General features: G+C 39.5%; 1 protein-coding gene across 5 annotated transcripts in view; it reads left to right on the top strand.

Moving 5' to 3' along the window:
• Positions 1–6002: 6002 nt before the first annotated feature.
• LOC146688358 (uncharacterized) overlaps positions 6003–17802 on the top strand; it is a 126124-nt gene continuing 114324 nt past the window's right edge. For all 5 annotated transcript variants that reach the window (XM_085438104.1, XM_085438108.1, XM_085438106.1 and 2 more), the window contains exon 1: positions 6003–6127. The gene's annotated coding sequence lies outside the window, so the exon portion shown is untranslated. The remainder of the gene's footprint in view (positions 6128–17802) is intronic.

Genomic DNA, 17802 nt, shown 5'->3' with positions numbered 1-17802 from the left:
TACTCCATGAGAGCTGGCACAAGCTCCAGACCCCCATCTCAAGCTTGAATTGGATGAGCAAAAGAAAATAGATGAATGGAGGTTGTATTTCAATCAGAAAAATGAAACTTAGTGAATCCCAAATATTTCGTATATAGTTTTTGATCTCAGTACTCAGTAGCAATCTGAGTTTTGGAAAAAAAAAATTCCAAATGAGATTATTTCTGATATTATGAGTTGTTGTAGGTGTTTTATGTTGTCCCATCTCAAATCACCAAAGTTTTTAAATTTTCAGTTGTCTAGTCTGGTAGCTCCAGCTTGGCTAAAAATGTATGATCCAAAGGTTGCACATATAATGTTTGCTGTGAAATTTTTACTTCTTACAGTACCGATCAAAAGTTTAAAACCACTTGAAAAATGGCAAAGAAAATCATGTTTTGCATGGTTGGATCTTAACAGGGCAGAGCTTCAAGATGCAACAAGAAGAAATGGGAGTGAGATATAAAATTTTTTGGAGCATGTAATTTATTGAAAACAACACTTAAACTGAAACAGGCTGTTTTACAGCTGATCAAAAGTTTAGGATCACACCTCCAAAAGAAACCCTGTGAACCCCCAAAACAAAAGTTCCAAACATGAACTCAGTAATGAGTAGCTCCACCGTTTCTATTGATCGCTTTAAAAAATTGTTGCGGCATGCTTGATGCAAGAGATTCCATGAGGTGAATGGGAACATTTCTCCAAGTGGTGAAGACAGCCGCATGAAGGGTATCTAAAGTCTGGAACTGTTGTCCGTTTTTGTAAACATCCCTTGCCATCCATCCCCAGGGAAACACGCAGGGTGGTCCAAAGGATCACCTCCTGAAGTTTCATTGTTCCGCTGAAGGAAAAAGCACCCCAGAACATTACGGCACTCCCTCCACTGTGGCGCATAGAAAACATCTCAGGTGGGATCTGCTTGTCATGACAGCAACGTTGGAAACCATCAGGGCCATCAAGGTTATATTTTTTCTCATCAGAGAATAAAACTTTCTTCCACCTTTCAGTGTCCCATGTTTGGTGCTCTCATGCAAAGAGAACAGAACAGTCAGCTCTGTGGCGTTCAAGGAGACGAGGCCTTTGAAGACGTTCTTTGATTTTGAAGTCCTTTAGTCTCAGATGCCGTCTGATGGTTATGGGGCTGCAGTCGGCACCAGTAATGGCCTTAATTTGGGTCAAGGATTATCCAGAGTCTTAATGGATACCCAATTGGATCCTCCAACTCAGTGCTGGTGAAATTATTTGGGGTCTTCCACTTGACTTTTTTGTTCCATAACCCTCAGGATCATTTAAGAAATTCCAAATGACTGTCTTACTGTGTCCCACCTCAGCAGCGATGCCGTGCTGAGAGAAACCCTGCTTATGCAGTTCAACAACCCGACCATGTTCAAAAAGGGAACTTTTTTTTGCTTTTGCCATCAGAATGTCATGACAGTGTGACTACCTGACAGAAAATAACAATAAATCCACATATCTGCACAGTTTTGGCCTGTTAAACACATGTGATCTTAAACTTTTGATTAATAAAAAATAATAAAATAAAAATCAATGACTGAGCATGAATATCTCAGAAACTGAAGATAAAAGCCTAAAATTTTCACTGGTCATTCTTACCATAGAGCAGAATCGAATCAGTATCTGTAATTTGGGGCATACTTAAAAAAGCTTACAATTTCACAGCAATCATTATGTATATCTAAACTTTGGACCATAAAATTTTTACAGAACGGACAGAAATATCAGAGAAAGCACAAGACTAATGTCAAGGATCAGCTGCAGTCAAAATAAAAACCTACAGTGAGCCATAACCAACCACATCTTGTATTTACCTATTTGCCTCCCTGTTCCTCACCCATGCTTTACAGTCTTCACTTCCCTCACCCCCTTTAACCCAGACACCCCCTGTGTAGCCTCGCCCCAAATCCTTTCTCTTTTCTAAATCTCCTTCCTACACAACCCAGACCCTTTCAATGCTGCCAATAATCAAACCAGCTCTCCTATAATAACCTTCAAATGTTTTTATATAATGCTCCAAAAACAGCAAATGTGCCATTTTCATGACATATTACTTATCATTATCCATAGATAAAGAGAATGCTTCCATGTGTCCACTGTGTTTTGTTTAAGCCTTCATATAAAAGTGATTTTATGCGTGAGCCAGAGTGTACATGGTATATCCACAGAATTAGTGTGTCAATCCCTAAGTTAAGCCTCAGCACTGCAGGGGTTCACTCTTTATTTAGGTCATCAGATGGTTAAAAAGTCAAACCCCTCCAGATTGGTGCAAACTGAAAAAAAGACTGATTGCAGCTCCAACAACTGGTCTGTGTTGCCTAAATCCTGCATGGGCCCTCATATTCAGAGGTGGCCACCGACTTTTTGTTTGTTTGTTATGCAGGATTTGATAGCAGATTTTATGCTGAACTCCTTTTGTATGATTATCTTCTGCATCTGTATTAAAATGATCAGTAGTTGAGCACCAATAACCAGGACATATGCCTGTATGTGGAAAAAGGAGCTAGTTTTCAAGCCAAACTTCGTCTACATGGAACTTTACAATCATATTCTAAATACATGAACAGAAGCATCAATATATTACATTGTTCACGACAGAGTGAGAGATGGGGTACATCCTGCACAAGGTGTCAGTTTATGACAAGACTACCATAGAGATATGTTGTTTTTACAGATTCTATTTCTGAATAGAATCTATTATTGAATTACTCCATGTATAAGGAGCATTGTAAGTGAGTGAAGTGTGGTGGTTTTTAAAAGCATTGCATGTATTTATTTTGATAATGAATCAGTTGATATTATTATTATTGTCTTGCATCCCCCCCCCCCCCCCCCCAATAAAATTATGAATTATCTTGCATAAATAGGCTGTTGATTTTCTTTACTCATTTCAGTTATTACCAGCAAAATACTTGCATGTTTAATCATCTGGGAATCAACCCAAAATTACTCATTTAATTAGACAGAGATCTTTGTCAGTGCTGTGTTGGTGTATTGCAATCAGAAGCTGCCTTTTATCTGCTAACATCAAGTAGCTACGTTAGAGAGCTGTATACCATAAACTGTGTGGACACGAGGCAGAGACGCACAGACTTATGTTGCTGGAGCACTGGGTCACTGTGCTCACACCCCTGGATGATGCATGGTACATGGACTGGTATTTATATAGCAGTTTTCTACTCCAACTGAGCGCTCAAAGTGCTTTTTACTTCAAGTGACTGTGAGCAACTGTGGCTCAATATGTACAGCTTATTGTGTAGAGGTGGAGGAAATATAAAGAAAATCACCTTAAAACTGAACTAATATGAAAGATGAAACTTTTCGAGTGTACCCGGCTACAAATATGCTTTTCAAAGAGTATTGTATCATGGCAGCCTATGATCGCAGACCAACCCTTGGAGCCAGCCTCAAGTGGCACCTGGAGAAACTGAAGTTTTTGCTGCATTGGCACTGGCTTCATATTTCAGCTGCAAAGATTGGTTGTCATTGATGGCGACTTAGACCTCAAAGGAGGACCTTCAATTTAGAGTAACTAGATAACAGTACTTGTCATTAAACTGCAGGAACTCCAACTGAATAGTTACTTAACAAATTCATTAAATAAAAGCTTTTATGATATTTGAATTCTGATGATGTGTAAGAGAAGGGCTCGTTGCACAGTGGCAGGAAGAGCAACTTTAAATGTCTTGTCATGTCTTTTACTTTTTAATGAGAGGATTTTAGGAATGGGACAAAATGAATAAAACTGTGCAAAAAGAAGTGAGATGGAAGAATGATACAGCAGAAAGGAAAGAGAGAGACTTCAGCGGATAGATGGTGTGACAGATTGAGTTTCGGTAAGGCAGGACCAGAGATGCTGATGATAGAAAGAGAGGAGGGGGGATGATGCACATAGACAGGGACATTACATAACACTTCATCAGAGCAGAAGAGGAAAAGGGAGGGTAATAGGAGGAGAGGCTGTGAATGAGAAGAAACCACTCCTCTATTCTGCAAGAACCTTGAGGCCATGCCCCCTGGTTTGACCCATCAGGAGTAACTACAGCCGAGAAAGGAAAACAGAAATGGATGAGTTCAGAACAGGTTTAAAGCTAGAACTTTTTACTTTTTCAAGGATGCCCTCCTGATAATCACTCAAAATTTTATTTGAACAAATAAAATTTGTTTTTTTGTTTTATTAATACAAGAACAGATCAAACTGGCACATGTATTATTGATACGATACTAATCAGTATTTTATGTGTAATGATGTTATTTTTGAATCAACAATGAATAATGAAAGAACTGCTATTATAAACGTTTCTCTCAGCTCTTTTGGGGATAAAAAAAATGTGTGTCTCCAAATGGATAAAAAAGTTCTTTGCAACCCACCTCTACCCCCAACATCACTTGCCATACTGTTTCTGACTTAATCAGTGTAACATATCTGTTGTCACTGATACCTGCTCTGTTTTGTGCTGGGTCTTGCTATAGCTCTCTGGCTTTCAACATGTGAATCTGGAGCTATGCCACCAAACAAAAATTACTGGCAATTCTGGAACTGACTGAAGCAAGAATATGCCGATTACAGCAGCTACTTTTATTAATGAACATATCAAGTTCTTCATTTCATTTATTTTATTTCATCATTTCATAACAATAGATGAGATTATGAAGTAAGTAATAGATAGTGATTGGTGTCAGATGAATGGTGCCGCCAACTGTGATGAATATATTCATAAGAACAGTCAACAATAGGCGCTAACAAATCCTGGCTTAGGGGATCAGTTAGGTACATGTTGTTATCAATCATATACAAAGATTGGACATGATTATTAGTGTCTGAATTGAGTTAGACTGGTGGAAATACACAATTACTTTCTGCAAGGAGAGTTCTATAGGAACTTTGTTACTTTGATACTTTGCTTGTTGACCATTTTTGTGCTTGTGTATTGTAAACAATATGTGTTATTTGGAGATTACAAACAAACTGCACTGAATCAAATGGAAGGCATAATCCTAGATAATCCTATAGAAACCTCTGTGTCCCCCAGCAGCCACTCAGTCCTCTGGTTCGCTAGCAGCTCACACAATCATCTTAACAAATGTGAAAATATTAAAAGTTAAAGGACACAAGGCAGGCAAAGCTGATGGAAACTGCAGATCAAAAAGATAATTTCAAACATTTTATCACAGAATATCCCATGTACCTGGGTAACCTGAGTCTAGAATGTCCACTAGCAACCAACACTAGCTACAAAGTGAACTAGCCCTCTTTGTTAATGGGGTTGTCTGAGAAATAATATGACTTACTGCATGGTTCAGCCCATGCAGAAGGTTTGTGGTTCAGTTTTAATGAGTGAATATTAAATATTTTTATTCTTCATTATGGTCACTTATAGCACTAATATTAGACTTTAAATTGAGAATTTCAGAAACCAAATGTCCATTTTTTATATACAGTCTCTGGTTGCTGTGTATGTCTCTTAATGTCAAGGATAATTACATTTATAACACAAGATTTAGTTGTATGAAATTATAATTCATTTTCATATTTGGGATTGAAAAATACATCTTGTTGAAGAAAAAAAATGCATATTGAGCAAGTAGCTTACTTAAGAGACTTCTTTCATCACGTTAGAAATTACAGGACAAAAATATTCTCCCAGAACAACTTTTTATCGTCCCTTTCCCAGAAGGAGAGAAGCAAAATGCCCTCACACATAAAACAGCAACCAGAGCCCCTCAATGTGGAGACCAACGGTTGCATATTTTTCTCTAATTTGTCACCCACTGTACGTGTTTTCATATTAACACGCTCCCCCTGAGATGTACGATTAAATCTCTAAATAATCAAGCCAAAACAAATAGCGCTGTCACCGGCGGTCCGTAAAGGCGGCAGCTTCCCCTCCCGCATGCAGACGCTGAAGACTCCTCGCTTGACGCTCCAGGCTCCTGATTGGTCGAGCTGTTCGGGGGGAAGGGGCGTGGCTTGCGTCTCAGTCCTGGCACCAGTTTGCTCTGCAAGCACCGAAAGGTGGAGAGATTTTCCCCATCACACACTCTTACTGTCAAACACACACGTTCAGCGAGAGACTCGGGACGCATCCACACGGTGAGTTTCACTGTTTTAACGTGATTCGGGACGTGTCATCGAGTTTTCTCTGCATCCTGGCGATGCGCCAGCCTCGCGTGGGCCTTTATAAATGAAATGTAATTGGTGCCATATTTATATTCAGGTCTGCAGGCTGCAGTGGCACGGATGCAGGCCTATATTTAGCTTATGATATGGCGGAATCATAGTCGGAGACATCGCTGTGCGCGGTGTTTCCCATCCCAATGGGGAGAGGATGGTGGGCGTGTGAGGAGGAGAAAGAGTCGGGGTGGCGGGGGGTGAGGGGGGTTCAGTGTCTCATGCAGAGGTCCGTGGATTCTTGTCTCTTTGTTATGGTGGTGCCGCAGAGTCGGGATGATACACCCCTCCTGCTGAAAAATCACTACAAAACAGATTCCTCCGATAGTCCTGCTTTGGCTCCTCATTAGTAAGCCAAGAGTAATTGTAGTGGTCTCAGTGCAGTTAGCCAGCACCTCTGTCATTACAATATTCCTACATGGGACCGTAGTAGGTTTTACATGATGTTTATCTCTATAGTGAAACAGATGCATCTCCAGTACAGCGAAGGCCTTGTTATATAAAGAATAGAAGAGTATCTGATTTTTATACATAGTACCCCCCCAGTCGAGACACATACACACTTACACGCACAGACACACTCTGCATGCTGTGTGTGTGTGGATTAGAGCGCATTGTTTCGTCTATGCTCATTTTTTCTCCTCTAGGGCTCTTTCTGCCTTTTCTCTATCTCACATGTGAACCGCATTGAGCTACAGGACTGTAGACTGTCTGTGGGAATACTATGGGAAAATGGTTGTCTCCATTCTGCACTCAAAGTAGAAATGGATTGAAGGTTCAAGTAAACGGTGCATATCTGCTCTGTGTGTGATAGCTGGAGCCAAAGAAGCTACATGATGCAATGCTGAGTAAAATCTCTAAAGCCGAAGAACGTGGCTGCCCCGTTACATAAAGTGGGCATCATCTGTAGCCTGGTACACGGTACAGAGCATATGTCACTTTGACATGCTCAGTGTGTTTGGGGAGACAGACATCTGAAATAATGTACTCTCATTACACCAGTCAGACTCATCTGACACTGTATTTCAAAGTTGTTGTGTGTTTGTTTATAACTGACATTTCATTAAAAACAGATCGCTGTTTCTGTTTGATCAGTTATTTATTTGCTCTATAGATTGTGAAGATGCAGAAAATCGTAATGTTTAAAAAGGGGAAAAGACTTTGCCATTTGATTGATAGTCACCATGGCCACCAACTCATTTCCAGAGGTTTCTCATATCACTTTATTGTCATTTTGTTGCTGATTATAACAACAACAAACTCATACTACAATGTCACTGCTCCGCATTATCATCTTAAAATTATTGTATATAATATCGTTCAGGTATTTTAATATTGTGATATTGTATTTGACTTAAAAGAGGTTGATGGATCTTTCTTTTCTGTGTTCTGAGTTAAAGAGGTAATTAAGCAAAGTCACATTTGCCAGTATTAACATATAATAAATGGACTGATTCTTAGAGAGCGCTTTTCTACTCTACTTGAGCACTCCAAGTGCCTTATACACCTTATTCACACAAGCACTTTTTTGGTGTCTAAGTGCTTTCTATCTAACACTCTGATCAGTGTATTAGGGACAGGCCACTTGGGTTTCAGTATCTTGACCAAGGACACTTTGGCATGCAGACTGGAGCAGCCAGGCATCAAACTACCAACCTTCCAATTAGATGGCCTGTTCTACCTCCTGAGTCACAGCCACTCTTGTATGTAGTCGTAGTCTAAAAATGTAATCCCCGAGATCTAAATAGCCCTAAAGCTGACCCTTAACTACAGCATGTGATTTCTTATTACTAAGACTTGGAAGAATGATTATCAAAATTGTTCTTGGCAATCAGGAGAACCCCCCCAATATTCTAACTGACATACTTTAGGATTAAGTTTATGACAATGAGCAAAGACTGTCATTTAATCTGAAATGACTTAAAATGTCCAACTCACTGAATTGTGAGAACAGGCCGAGTACAATATTTGTATCCAAAACGACCAAAACTTCCAGTGGCTTATTAGTTAAACTGTTCTCATTCCAATGGTGTCATGTTTGGCTGTTTTGTCAAAGCCCCTGGTGTCTCACAGCCCCTGGTGTCTCACACATAGGCGTAAGATATCCTTTGATGATGGTATTATTGGATGCCAAAGGCAAATGCTAAAAACAGGACCAGGAGACTGCAGTTTTTATCTCTTCTCACTTCTTAGCTTTAGGCACCAACACTGCTTACTTAGGTTTAGAAAAAGAACTCTATTTGGGCTAAAACAAACCCATTCAAAGTGTTAACTATGCATGCTAAAAAATAAATGATGCTAAAAGGATAGCCAGTCACCTCAAATTTGACAGTAAGGCTACGTTCACACTGCAGGCGAAAGCGCATCAAATCCGATTTTTTTGACCCTATGCGACCCACATCCGATCATGGTATGACAGTGTGAACGGCGCAAATCCGATATTTTCAAATCCGATCTGGGTCACTTTCGTATGTGGTGCTGAATCCGATACATATCTGATGTTTTAGAAAGCGACTGCTGTTTGAACGGTCATGTCGCATTAAATCCGCCTTTTACGTCACCGACACAAGACTGAAGCCAATTATCAGCGCCAGAGAAGACATCGCGAACGCTTCCTGGCCATCCAGTGTAGATGTCAGTGAAACATACTATTGTACATACTATTGTTTGAGTACTTACGATTGTTTTTTTTGTACTTTTTATATTTTACATTTATATTTATTATTGAAACTTGCACCAAGGGAGTGGCACTCCAATTTCGTTGTACTCTGTACAATGACAATGAAGGCTATTCTATTCTATTCTATTCTAAACTGTTGGGAAGACAACGTAAACATTTTATTTGTACTGTATAATCTGCAGATTCTGACAGAAATCTGCAGCTATCCTTGGAAGCACCGCTCCTCTCTTAAACAGCAATAAGGATCATTATTAGGTTATTTACATTATTATGTAAATAACAAAATAACTTAAAGCAAAAATTGGGAAACGTAAAGTCCGAAGTCTTTATATTAACGGCCATCAGTCAAACAATACTGTTTGCTCTGGGTCTAAACAGAGCGCGTTGTGTGTGACATCTTCTTTTGCGCATGCGGGCCGCTTTGAGCGTTCACACTAGAGCGCGTTTGCTGTCGCATTTTATTTGTAGTGTGAACGAGCAGACAAAAAATCTGATTTGATCAAAAAATCGGAATTGAGCATTAAGACCTGCAGTGTGAACGTAGCCTAAGAGACCTGAAGAGTGTATATGTGATGAGTTCAGATTAAAACTGAGCTCAGATATTCTAAATCTTTGCAAACAGGAAGTAATTTTTGTAGGTGAGAGTGCAGAGAACTACACAGTCCAAGTAACCGCAGAGTAGCAAATCAGGAGAACATCCAGATTCCAGACCAGGTGCATGAAAATTCCAGATCATGAATATATAAATGAAAAAGGCATGTCAGTTCAACTCCTTTGACTCCTTGAATGTTTGAATCACAGAGATACTAAATGTAAAAAACGTAAGGCCATTTTTTGCCTGAGACTGCTGGCACAGAAGCTAGATGGATTATCAGAGATGTTTTAATGCATGAGCGTTGTAATGATGATGATGCCATAATTTCTGCCTCAGGGATTGGTGGGATTACATCCAATCCCTCTCAAAGGGATCAACCAAGTAGCCCGGAAGTCAGCAGGCACCCAGCTACAGTGGGGCAAAAAAGTATTTAGTCAGCCACCGATTGTGCAAGTTCCCCCACTTAAAATGATGACAGAGGTCAGTAATTTGCACCAGAGGTACACTTCAACTGTGAGAGACAGAATGTGAAAAAAAAATCCATGAATCCACATGGTAGGATTTGTAAAGAATTTATTCGTAAATCAGGGTGGAAAATAAGTATTTGGTCAATAACAAAAATACAACTCAATACTTTGTAACATAACCTTTGTTGGCAATAACAGAGGTCAAACGTTTACTATAGGTCTTTACCAGGTTTGCACACACAGTAGCTGGTATTTTGGCCCATTCCTCCATGCAGATCTTCTCGAGAGCAGTGATGTTTTGGGGCTGTCGCCGAGCAACACGGACTTTCAACTCCCGCCACAGATTTTCTATGGGGTTGAGGTCTGGAGACTGGCTAGGCCACTCCAGGACTTTCAAATGCTTCTTACGAAGCCACTCCTTTGTTGCCCGGGCGGTGTGTTTTGGATCATTGTCATGTTGGAAGACCCAGCCTCGTTTCATCTTCAAAGTTCTCACTGATGGAAGGAGGTTTTGGCTCAAAATCTCACGATACATGGCCCCATTCATTCTGTCCTTAACACGGATCAGTCGTCCTGTCCCCTTGGCAGAAAAACAGCCCCATAGCATGATGTTTCCATCCCCATGCTTCACAGTAGGTATGGTGTTCTTGGGATGCAACTCAGTATTCTTCTTCCTCCAAACACGACGAGTTGAGTTTATACCAAAAAGTTCTACTTTGGTTTCATCTGACCACATGACATTCTCCCAATCCTCTGCTGTATCATCCATGTGCTCTCTGGCAAACTTCAGACGGGCCTGGACATGCACTGGCTTCAGCAGCGGAACACGTCTGGCACTGCGGGATTTGATTCCCTGCCGTTGTAGTGTGTTACTGATGGTGACCTTTGTTACTTTGGTCCTAGCTCTCTGCAGGTCATTCACCAGGTGCCCCCGTGTGGTTCTGGGATCTTTGCTCACCGTTCTCATGATCATTTTGACCCCACGGGATGAGATCTTGCGTGGAGCCCCAGATCGAGGGAGATTATCAGTGGTCTTGTATGTCTTCCATTTTCTGATGATTGCTCCCACAGTTGATTTTTTCACACCAAGCTGCTTGCCTATTGTAGATTCACTCTTCCCAGTCTGGTGCAGGTCTACAATACTTTTCCTGGTGTCCTTCGAAAGCTCTTTGGTCTTGGCCATGGCGGAGTTTGGAGTCTGACTGTTTGAGGCTGTAGACAGGTGTCTTTTATACAGATGATGAGTTCAAACAGGTGCCATTCATACAGGTAACGAGTGGGGGACAGAAAAGCTTCTTACAGAAGACGTTACAGGTCTGTGGGAGCCAGAGATTTTCCTTGTTTGAGGTGACCAAATACTTATTTTCCACCCTAATTTACGAATAAATTCTTTACGAATCCTACCATGTGAATTCATGGATTTTTTTTTCACATTCTGTCTCTCACAGTTGAAGTGTACCTCTGGTGCAAATTACTGACCTCTGTCATCATTTTAAGTGGGGGAACTTGCACAATCGGTGGCTGACTAAATACTTTTTTGCCCCACTGTAGGTATAGTTAACATTTTTGCATCATTTGTAAGGCAATAGGCTTTTCTAGGCTTTTCCACTAAACCAAGCAAACAATATCATTGTAGAGCTTGTCAAACCTTGACTACATATATAAATCGTTTTACAGTGTAGCATTGACAGTAATAATCAGTTGTTAGCTGGAAATGTGTAAGCTCTGTTGTCATTCAGTAAGTCAACAAGTCAGCCAGGCAGAGCTAGTACTGTAGAGATACGATCTAATCATGTTGTAGTTTCTCCAGGCGATATCATAGGCCTGGCTTGTAAAATAAGATAAGATGACCTTTATTAGTCCCACAGGTGGGAAATTTGTTAAAATGTAAGAATTATGTAAAAAATGTAAGATTATGTAACAAAACATGGAGTTATCTCATAATGTTTGTGCCCAGCATGAAACCAGGCGATATGAAGAGTGATAGCATTCTGTAGCCATTTGGTTTTTCTGGAACTTTAAAGAAAATCTATGGACTACAAGATGAACTTCATTTGTTATCCAAAACTATGATGTTTCCTATTTTTTTCTGTTAAGTAAAGAGGAATGGAACAGTGGAAAAGATGACTAGATTACCAACAGTTAGTGGTCTACAAAAAAAGTAGTAACGGTTGTAAATAATATTGCTAATTATTAAAGTCCTACGGTCAGGAGGAGTCCTAGGTAAGGAGCTTCTGGAGTTAAGGAGTTTTCCTTTAACTCTGGGCTTCCGTACACCTCTATGGAAATTTTACCCTATTGTAGCAATTTGTTTAGCTTTTCAGTTCAATTCAATTAAGTTTAATTTATGTAGTACCAAATCACAACAACAGTCATATCAAGTTGCTTTATATTTTAAGATAAGGACCCTACAATTTATAAAGAACAATCCCAATGATCAGACTGTGAGCAAGTACTTGGCGACAGCAGGAAGGTGAAACTCCCTTTCAACAGGAAGAAACCTTCGGCAGAACCAGGCTCAGGGAGGAGCAGCCGTCTGCCACAACTGGATGGGGGTGAGGGGAGGAAAACAGGACGAAAGACGTACCATAGAAGAGAGCCAGAGTTTAATAAGAGCTAATGATTAAATGCACAATGTGTAGTCCTTTCCAACTGATTGCTGTTCTATCTCTAAACACCCAGGTTTCAAGGTGCACAAGGGATGTGTATTCACCAAAAACGTTTGGGTAACACAAACACCAACCAGCAGTCAAAATAAGCAACTAGCTGTTGAAAATAGTGTGAATACTAGCTGAAATGTCAGACCAAATAACATTAATAATAAGGATAAAATTACCGTAGGTAAATTATCAGATAATGAAACAGCTAATGAAAGATAATACTGCTTTTTGTATGCTGGCTTATAAGCCCTTGGTTTGTGTGACAAATTTGGGTTTACAGCTTGCTGCATTGCTTTTAAGTGACAACACAAGTCAAATAATGCAGCTGTGTTACTCACACATGGAAAATAAACTGTCTATCAAATTCCACAAACTTTCATCTTGACGCGTTTCAAAACATTATGTTAAGACTAACTGTAAATCCACTGAAATGGAAATTGTGCTTGCAGTCTCACTCCTGCTTAGTGATGAATTCACAGTGAATTAACTTTTCATTAATTCTATATATTTATAAGTTTCCCCCCTCTGAATATTTTAATGTTATCCAGTCAGCTTTTCACTTTGCTAATATATGGATCCACACCAGTCACTTTGAGAATTCCTCTAAAGACTTTCAGCAAACTTCACTATACTTCATTTATTATTGAAACCAATTTTATTGCCAGATTGGGGACAAGGTGCGTTAACTTCCCTCAAACATTTATTATGTCTGATGAAATATATCAGTCACTGAAAGAAACATTATTGTTATGTAGTGTTTTAATCCTGCACACATGTTATCCGCTACTGGAAATATCAGGTTATGTGCTTTGATTGTACTGTTATCTTCAAATTATTTGGTTCATGTGAGGATTGGTGAGGAGGTGACCATGTTAAGCAGTATGAACATAGACCTGGTGCTGCTGCCTTATTTGTGGTTACCATAGTGATCTGCCTTGGTTAAAAGTGGATCACATTAAAGCACTTTTCCTGCTTTGTGAGACAGATCTTTTAAGAGAAATGTCGTTGCTAAATCTCAAAATAAACAGCTCAGTGCATTTTTAAAGGTTGATTGATAGCTGTAACTTCAAGATGGAAAGAGCAAAGAGCTTAATTGGTCAACCTCTAATAGTTAGCAAGACAGCAGTTCTTCTGTGAGGACTGTCAGTTTGCTTGAGGGCTTGGCGTTGAACAAAAGTGCTTCAAATGGGAATGCACACCAGATAACACTGTGTATGAAACCTTTAGAACGGGAAAGGCCGGTGTTGTATTGGATGTTAAAGTACTTGCTGTATATGATGATCAGTCCCTGTTACATCCAGGGTATCCAGTGGCATCTGTGCATTGACGGATGGGTTAACATTATAGATTGCATTTAAACAGAGCCTTTAGGATTACTAATAATACCATTACTAGTAACTCAATTATCCATTTACTAATTTACACATCATGATCTTTATCAGATCACCCAGATGAACTACTTAAATGTGACCAAGGTAAATACCAACAGATATCAAGCACAGAGCAAAAATTATTGTCCATGTAGCCTTTGGAGTGAGCCAACTGTACAGTAGAGGTTCAGTGAATAGATCAAACAATGGCTTCAGAGGCAACAACAAAGGTCAGTTTTTCCTGTGGAGAAAAGAGGCGGAGATTCAAATCAGACCTGACATCATGTGGCAGTTGAACCAGGAATGATGGAAAACACTGTGTCCCTTTCTCATCTTCATATTCATCCTTCTGAGAGCTTCCATTATTATGTGTTCATGATTTGAAATAAGCAAAGGTTATTTCTGTCCTACTGAGCTTAAGATCAGACCAGCCATCAGCCAGTACAGCAGAGCGAGGCAGGAATGAGTATAAAATGTCCCCTTCATTTAAAGCATCAAAACATGCACCCTGCTCCCAGGATGTAAGCAAGAGTACATTATTTAAACCCAAAGTCTGGAGTGCAGTCACAGTTCATCCCAGTTAAATGTTTGGGTGCAGAAAAATGTTAGCTGCTCAAAATAAGTTGAAATTTATCCAATCCTTCCATATCCATCCAGTCACAATGTTTATTTTTAAACAATAAAATAAACAAATCTCAGTGGTCCGAAACGCAGTGTATTCACTGGCTGAGTCATCCCTAATGGCTTTTCAGTTAAATGGAACCGCAGTTCTGAATACAAAAGGACACATGAACTCAATGTAATTGTTCCTCAAACTGAATTCATTATCAATCACATGTCACTAAGCACACGCAGTATGCTTAGATGAGTGACTACTGTGTTGTCACTCAATTAGCCGAGTCCCATTTTGAAGCCTAAGATGAGCATTTTTGCTGTTGCTGCTTCTTTTTGCAAACAGACGTGATGAATTGATCTGATAGTGAAACCACACATTCACTAGCTATTGATTTGTGACCTCTCAGTCACAAGCTTGGTTTGATGTTTGACATCATATGACAGAATATCTCTTGAAGTTGGATTGCAAACTTGGAAACTTTATTGGTAACTACTAGCCTAACACAAAGACATTTCTTATTTGACTGTCAACTGCTTAGTTTAAATGTATCAAGCTTTCATTTATGAAAAGATGAATGTGACTATGGCCATTTACAGTTCAACATTTTTACTTTTAGACTTTACTAGAGTAGCTTTGCATGACTCACAGTTCAAAATAAACCTTATTCTTACTCTTGGTACCATTTCTTAAGTAGTCATCCATCTAAAACAAGATGTTAAAGCTCCCTTTTTTCCTCTCTTTAGGCCAAATTCTTGCTAGTACATAACATGTAGCTGTGCACGCAAACTGGCTGTCTTAGCCATATCCTCTCTTTTGACATCATACTGAACAAAAAAGTAAAAAAAAATACTGAGCCAAGTTTTTACAGTCTAATGAGCCTCTGCTTTTTTCTGCTTTTTGCTATTTGTGCATACATCAACCTCATTATTAAACCTTGGCCATGTTTAAAACGAACCTCCACCACTGAATCAGTATATATGTCTCCAGAAAAAAAAGCACAAGCATAATAGTCCCACCTTAATGGACCAAGAATGAAAGAAAGTAACAGAAACAGTGCTCTGTTGAATGAATGTGCTACAAAACACAGAAAGAAAAATCTATGAAATCAGAGTATGCACACAGCAAGAAAAAAGTGAGATGGAAAGATACAGTATCATTTCATGCAGATCAGTTTCCATTTGTTCTCCTCTATTCAACTTCACCAGCTCATATCATTTGTGCACTTCTTGTTTTCTTGGGTACCTTGACAACACACAAACACACAGAAACTGAAACACAACACAAAGTCACACTTGACAGGTTTGCGCAGTTAGTAATCTGGATTTAGCTGACTTGTCTGCACCTACCCTCATATACTGGAACGTGTGTGCGTGTGTGTGTGTGTGTTATCAGCGGTAATATAAACTGCTGCTCATCAGAGACAGTCTGTGCATGTATGTGTGTGGGTGTGTCAGAACTTGTGCCCATCAAGGAGGAGACAGTGAGGAGCTGCTGAGTCACCATGGCGACTGGCTGGGCAGCCATGACAGGATTTTGTTAACACGTTTTGATGGCATGAGTCTGAAAAACAGAAACCTTCTTATATCACTGATATGATGTTTTTGTCCTGATTCTTTAATCAATGAGAATGGTTCTTTATAGTTACCTATAGGGCTGCCACGATTTGTCGACTAGTCACGATTACGTCGACTATCAAAATCGTCGACGACTGATTTAATAGTCGACGTGTCGTTTGAAGCTTTGTAAGATCGCAAAAGACGCAGGAATAAGTGGCAGGATTTAAGAGTGTAATAACGGACTGAAACAGAAGATGGCAGCATTGCATGTACAAGGATGTCACCTACCGTTAAACCCCGAAGAAGAAGAAGAAGAAGCAGCTGTGTCCCAGAATTCATAGCGCGGCCCAGCGCAGTTTCCAACAATGGCGGCAGCTAGTTAGTTTTAATGTTACTCTTATTCTTCTTTCTGGGTCACAAAATAAACGTTTAACATATTTTCAGGCGAGAATGTAGCTGTGTAAACCTCAAATATCTGCTCAGTTTATCAGGACACCACATATTTTCAAAAGCGCTCCGACGTTTTCGGAGACATCTGTTACCCACTAGCTCGTTAGCGAGCCGGGGGCTAGGCTCACTAGCGCCGTGAGAACACCGGACTCCCCACAAATCGTTTTCAAACCCACCGCTGTCTTTCGCTACTCAGGTTAAATATATATGAGTCACTTAGATAACTTAAAATGTTAGCTGATTATCAGAAGTGTGAGATGCTCCAGAATATACTCCAGTGTCCTGTTATAGTTTAGATAGCAAGGAGTTTATTAAACTTCACCGAAACAATCTGCAAATTTCATAAAAATTTAACAAACTATCATCTTGTCTTTACTTTTAGTGAGCACATACCTTAAACACTTAAAGCTGTAAGCTAATGATAGTTATATAAGAGCAGATGCTGCTGGTGCAATAAGCTGTAGTTTTACGTCTAATGGATGATGATCTGATTAGTCGACTAATCGCAAAAATAATCGGTGACTAGTCGACTATCAAAATAATCGTTTGTGGCAGCCCTAGTTACCTACATGTTTCCTGTTTTCATATCACATTGTTTTCCTGCTGTCTGGACCAGGGTTTTAATAGTTTTGCAATTTTCATTAGTTTTTATTTTTATTTAGTTTTGACTTCAGATTTTCAATTTTATATCAGTTTTAATTAGTTTTTACCAATTGTTTGCTAGTTTAGTTTAGTTTTTATTTTTTTGAAAATCCTAAGTTTCAGTTTAGTTTTGATTAGTTTCAGTTATAGTTTTAGTTGTGTTTGCAATAATTAAGTGTAACAAAATCCCAGTTTCATCATATCAGTCATTCTCTTCTGCTTATCCTTGGGTATGTTGCTATTCCAGCTACCATACCCTGCACCCTGGACAGGTCGCCTGTCTGTCGCAGGGCTAACACGCAGAGACAGACAACTCACATTCCCACCTATGGGTTCTTTAAATAAATAAATAAATAAATAAAGGCAGATGAACAACCATTGATACCAGGCAACTATAAAATGTATATCTTGGCCCCAATGAGACTATTAACTCTTGCGGCACCGGGTGTTCGTAATTTTGGTTCAAGTGAATTGATAAACTTTTTGAAGGCAATTGACTCACACAGTTATGTAGATGTCCCCGTCCTGTTGTCTCGGGATGCATCATGCTGCCTTGCCTGG

Source organism: Copadichromis virginalis, linkage group LG18, assembly GCF_057382275.1.
Source record: "Copadichromis virginalis isolate Kocher_CV1m ecotype Utaka linkage group LG18, C_Virginalis_male_GT1.1, whole genome shotgun sequence".
Classification (NCBI taxonomy): Eukaryota; Metazoa; Chordata; class Actinopteri; order Cichliformes; family Cichlidae; genus Copadichromis; species Copadichromis virginalis.
The sequence above is the reverse complement of the archived record's forward strand: the minus strand, read 5'-3'. Positions and strand labels throughout refer to the sequence as shown.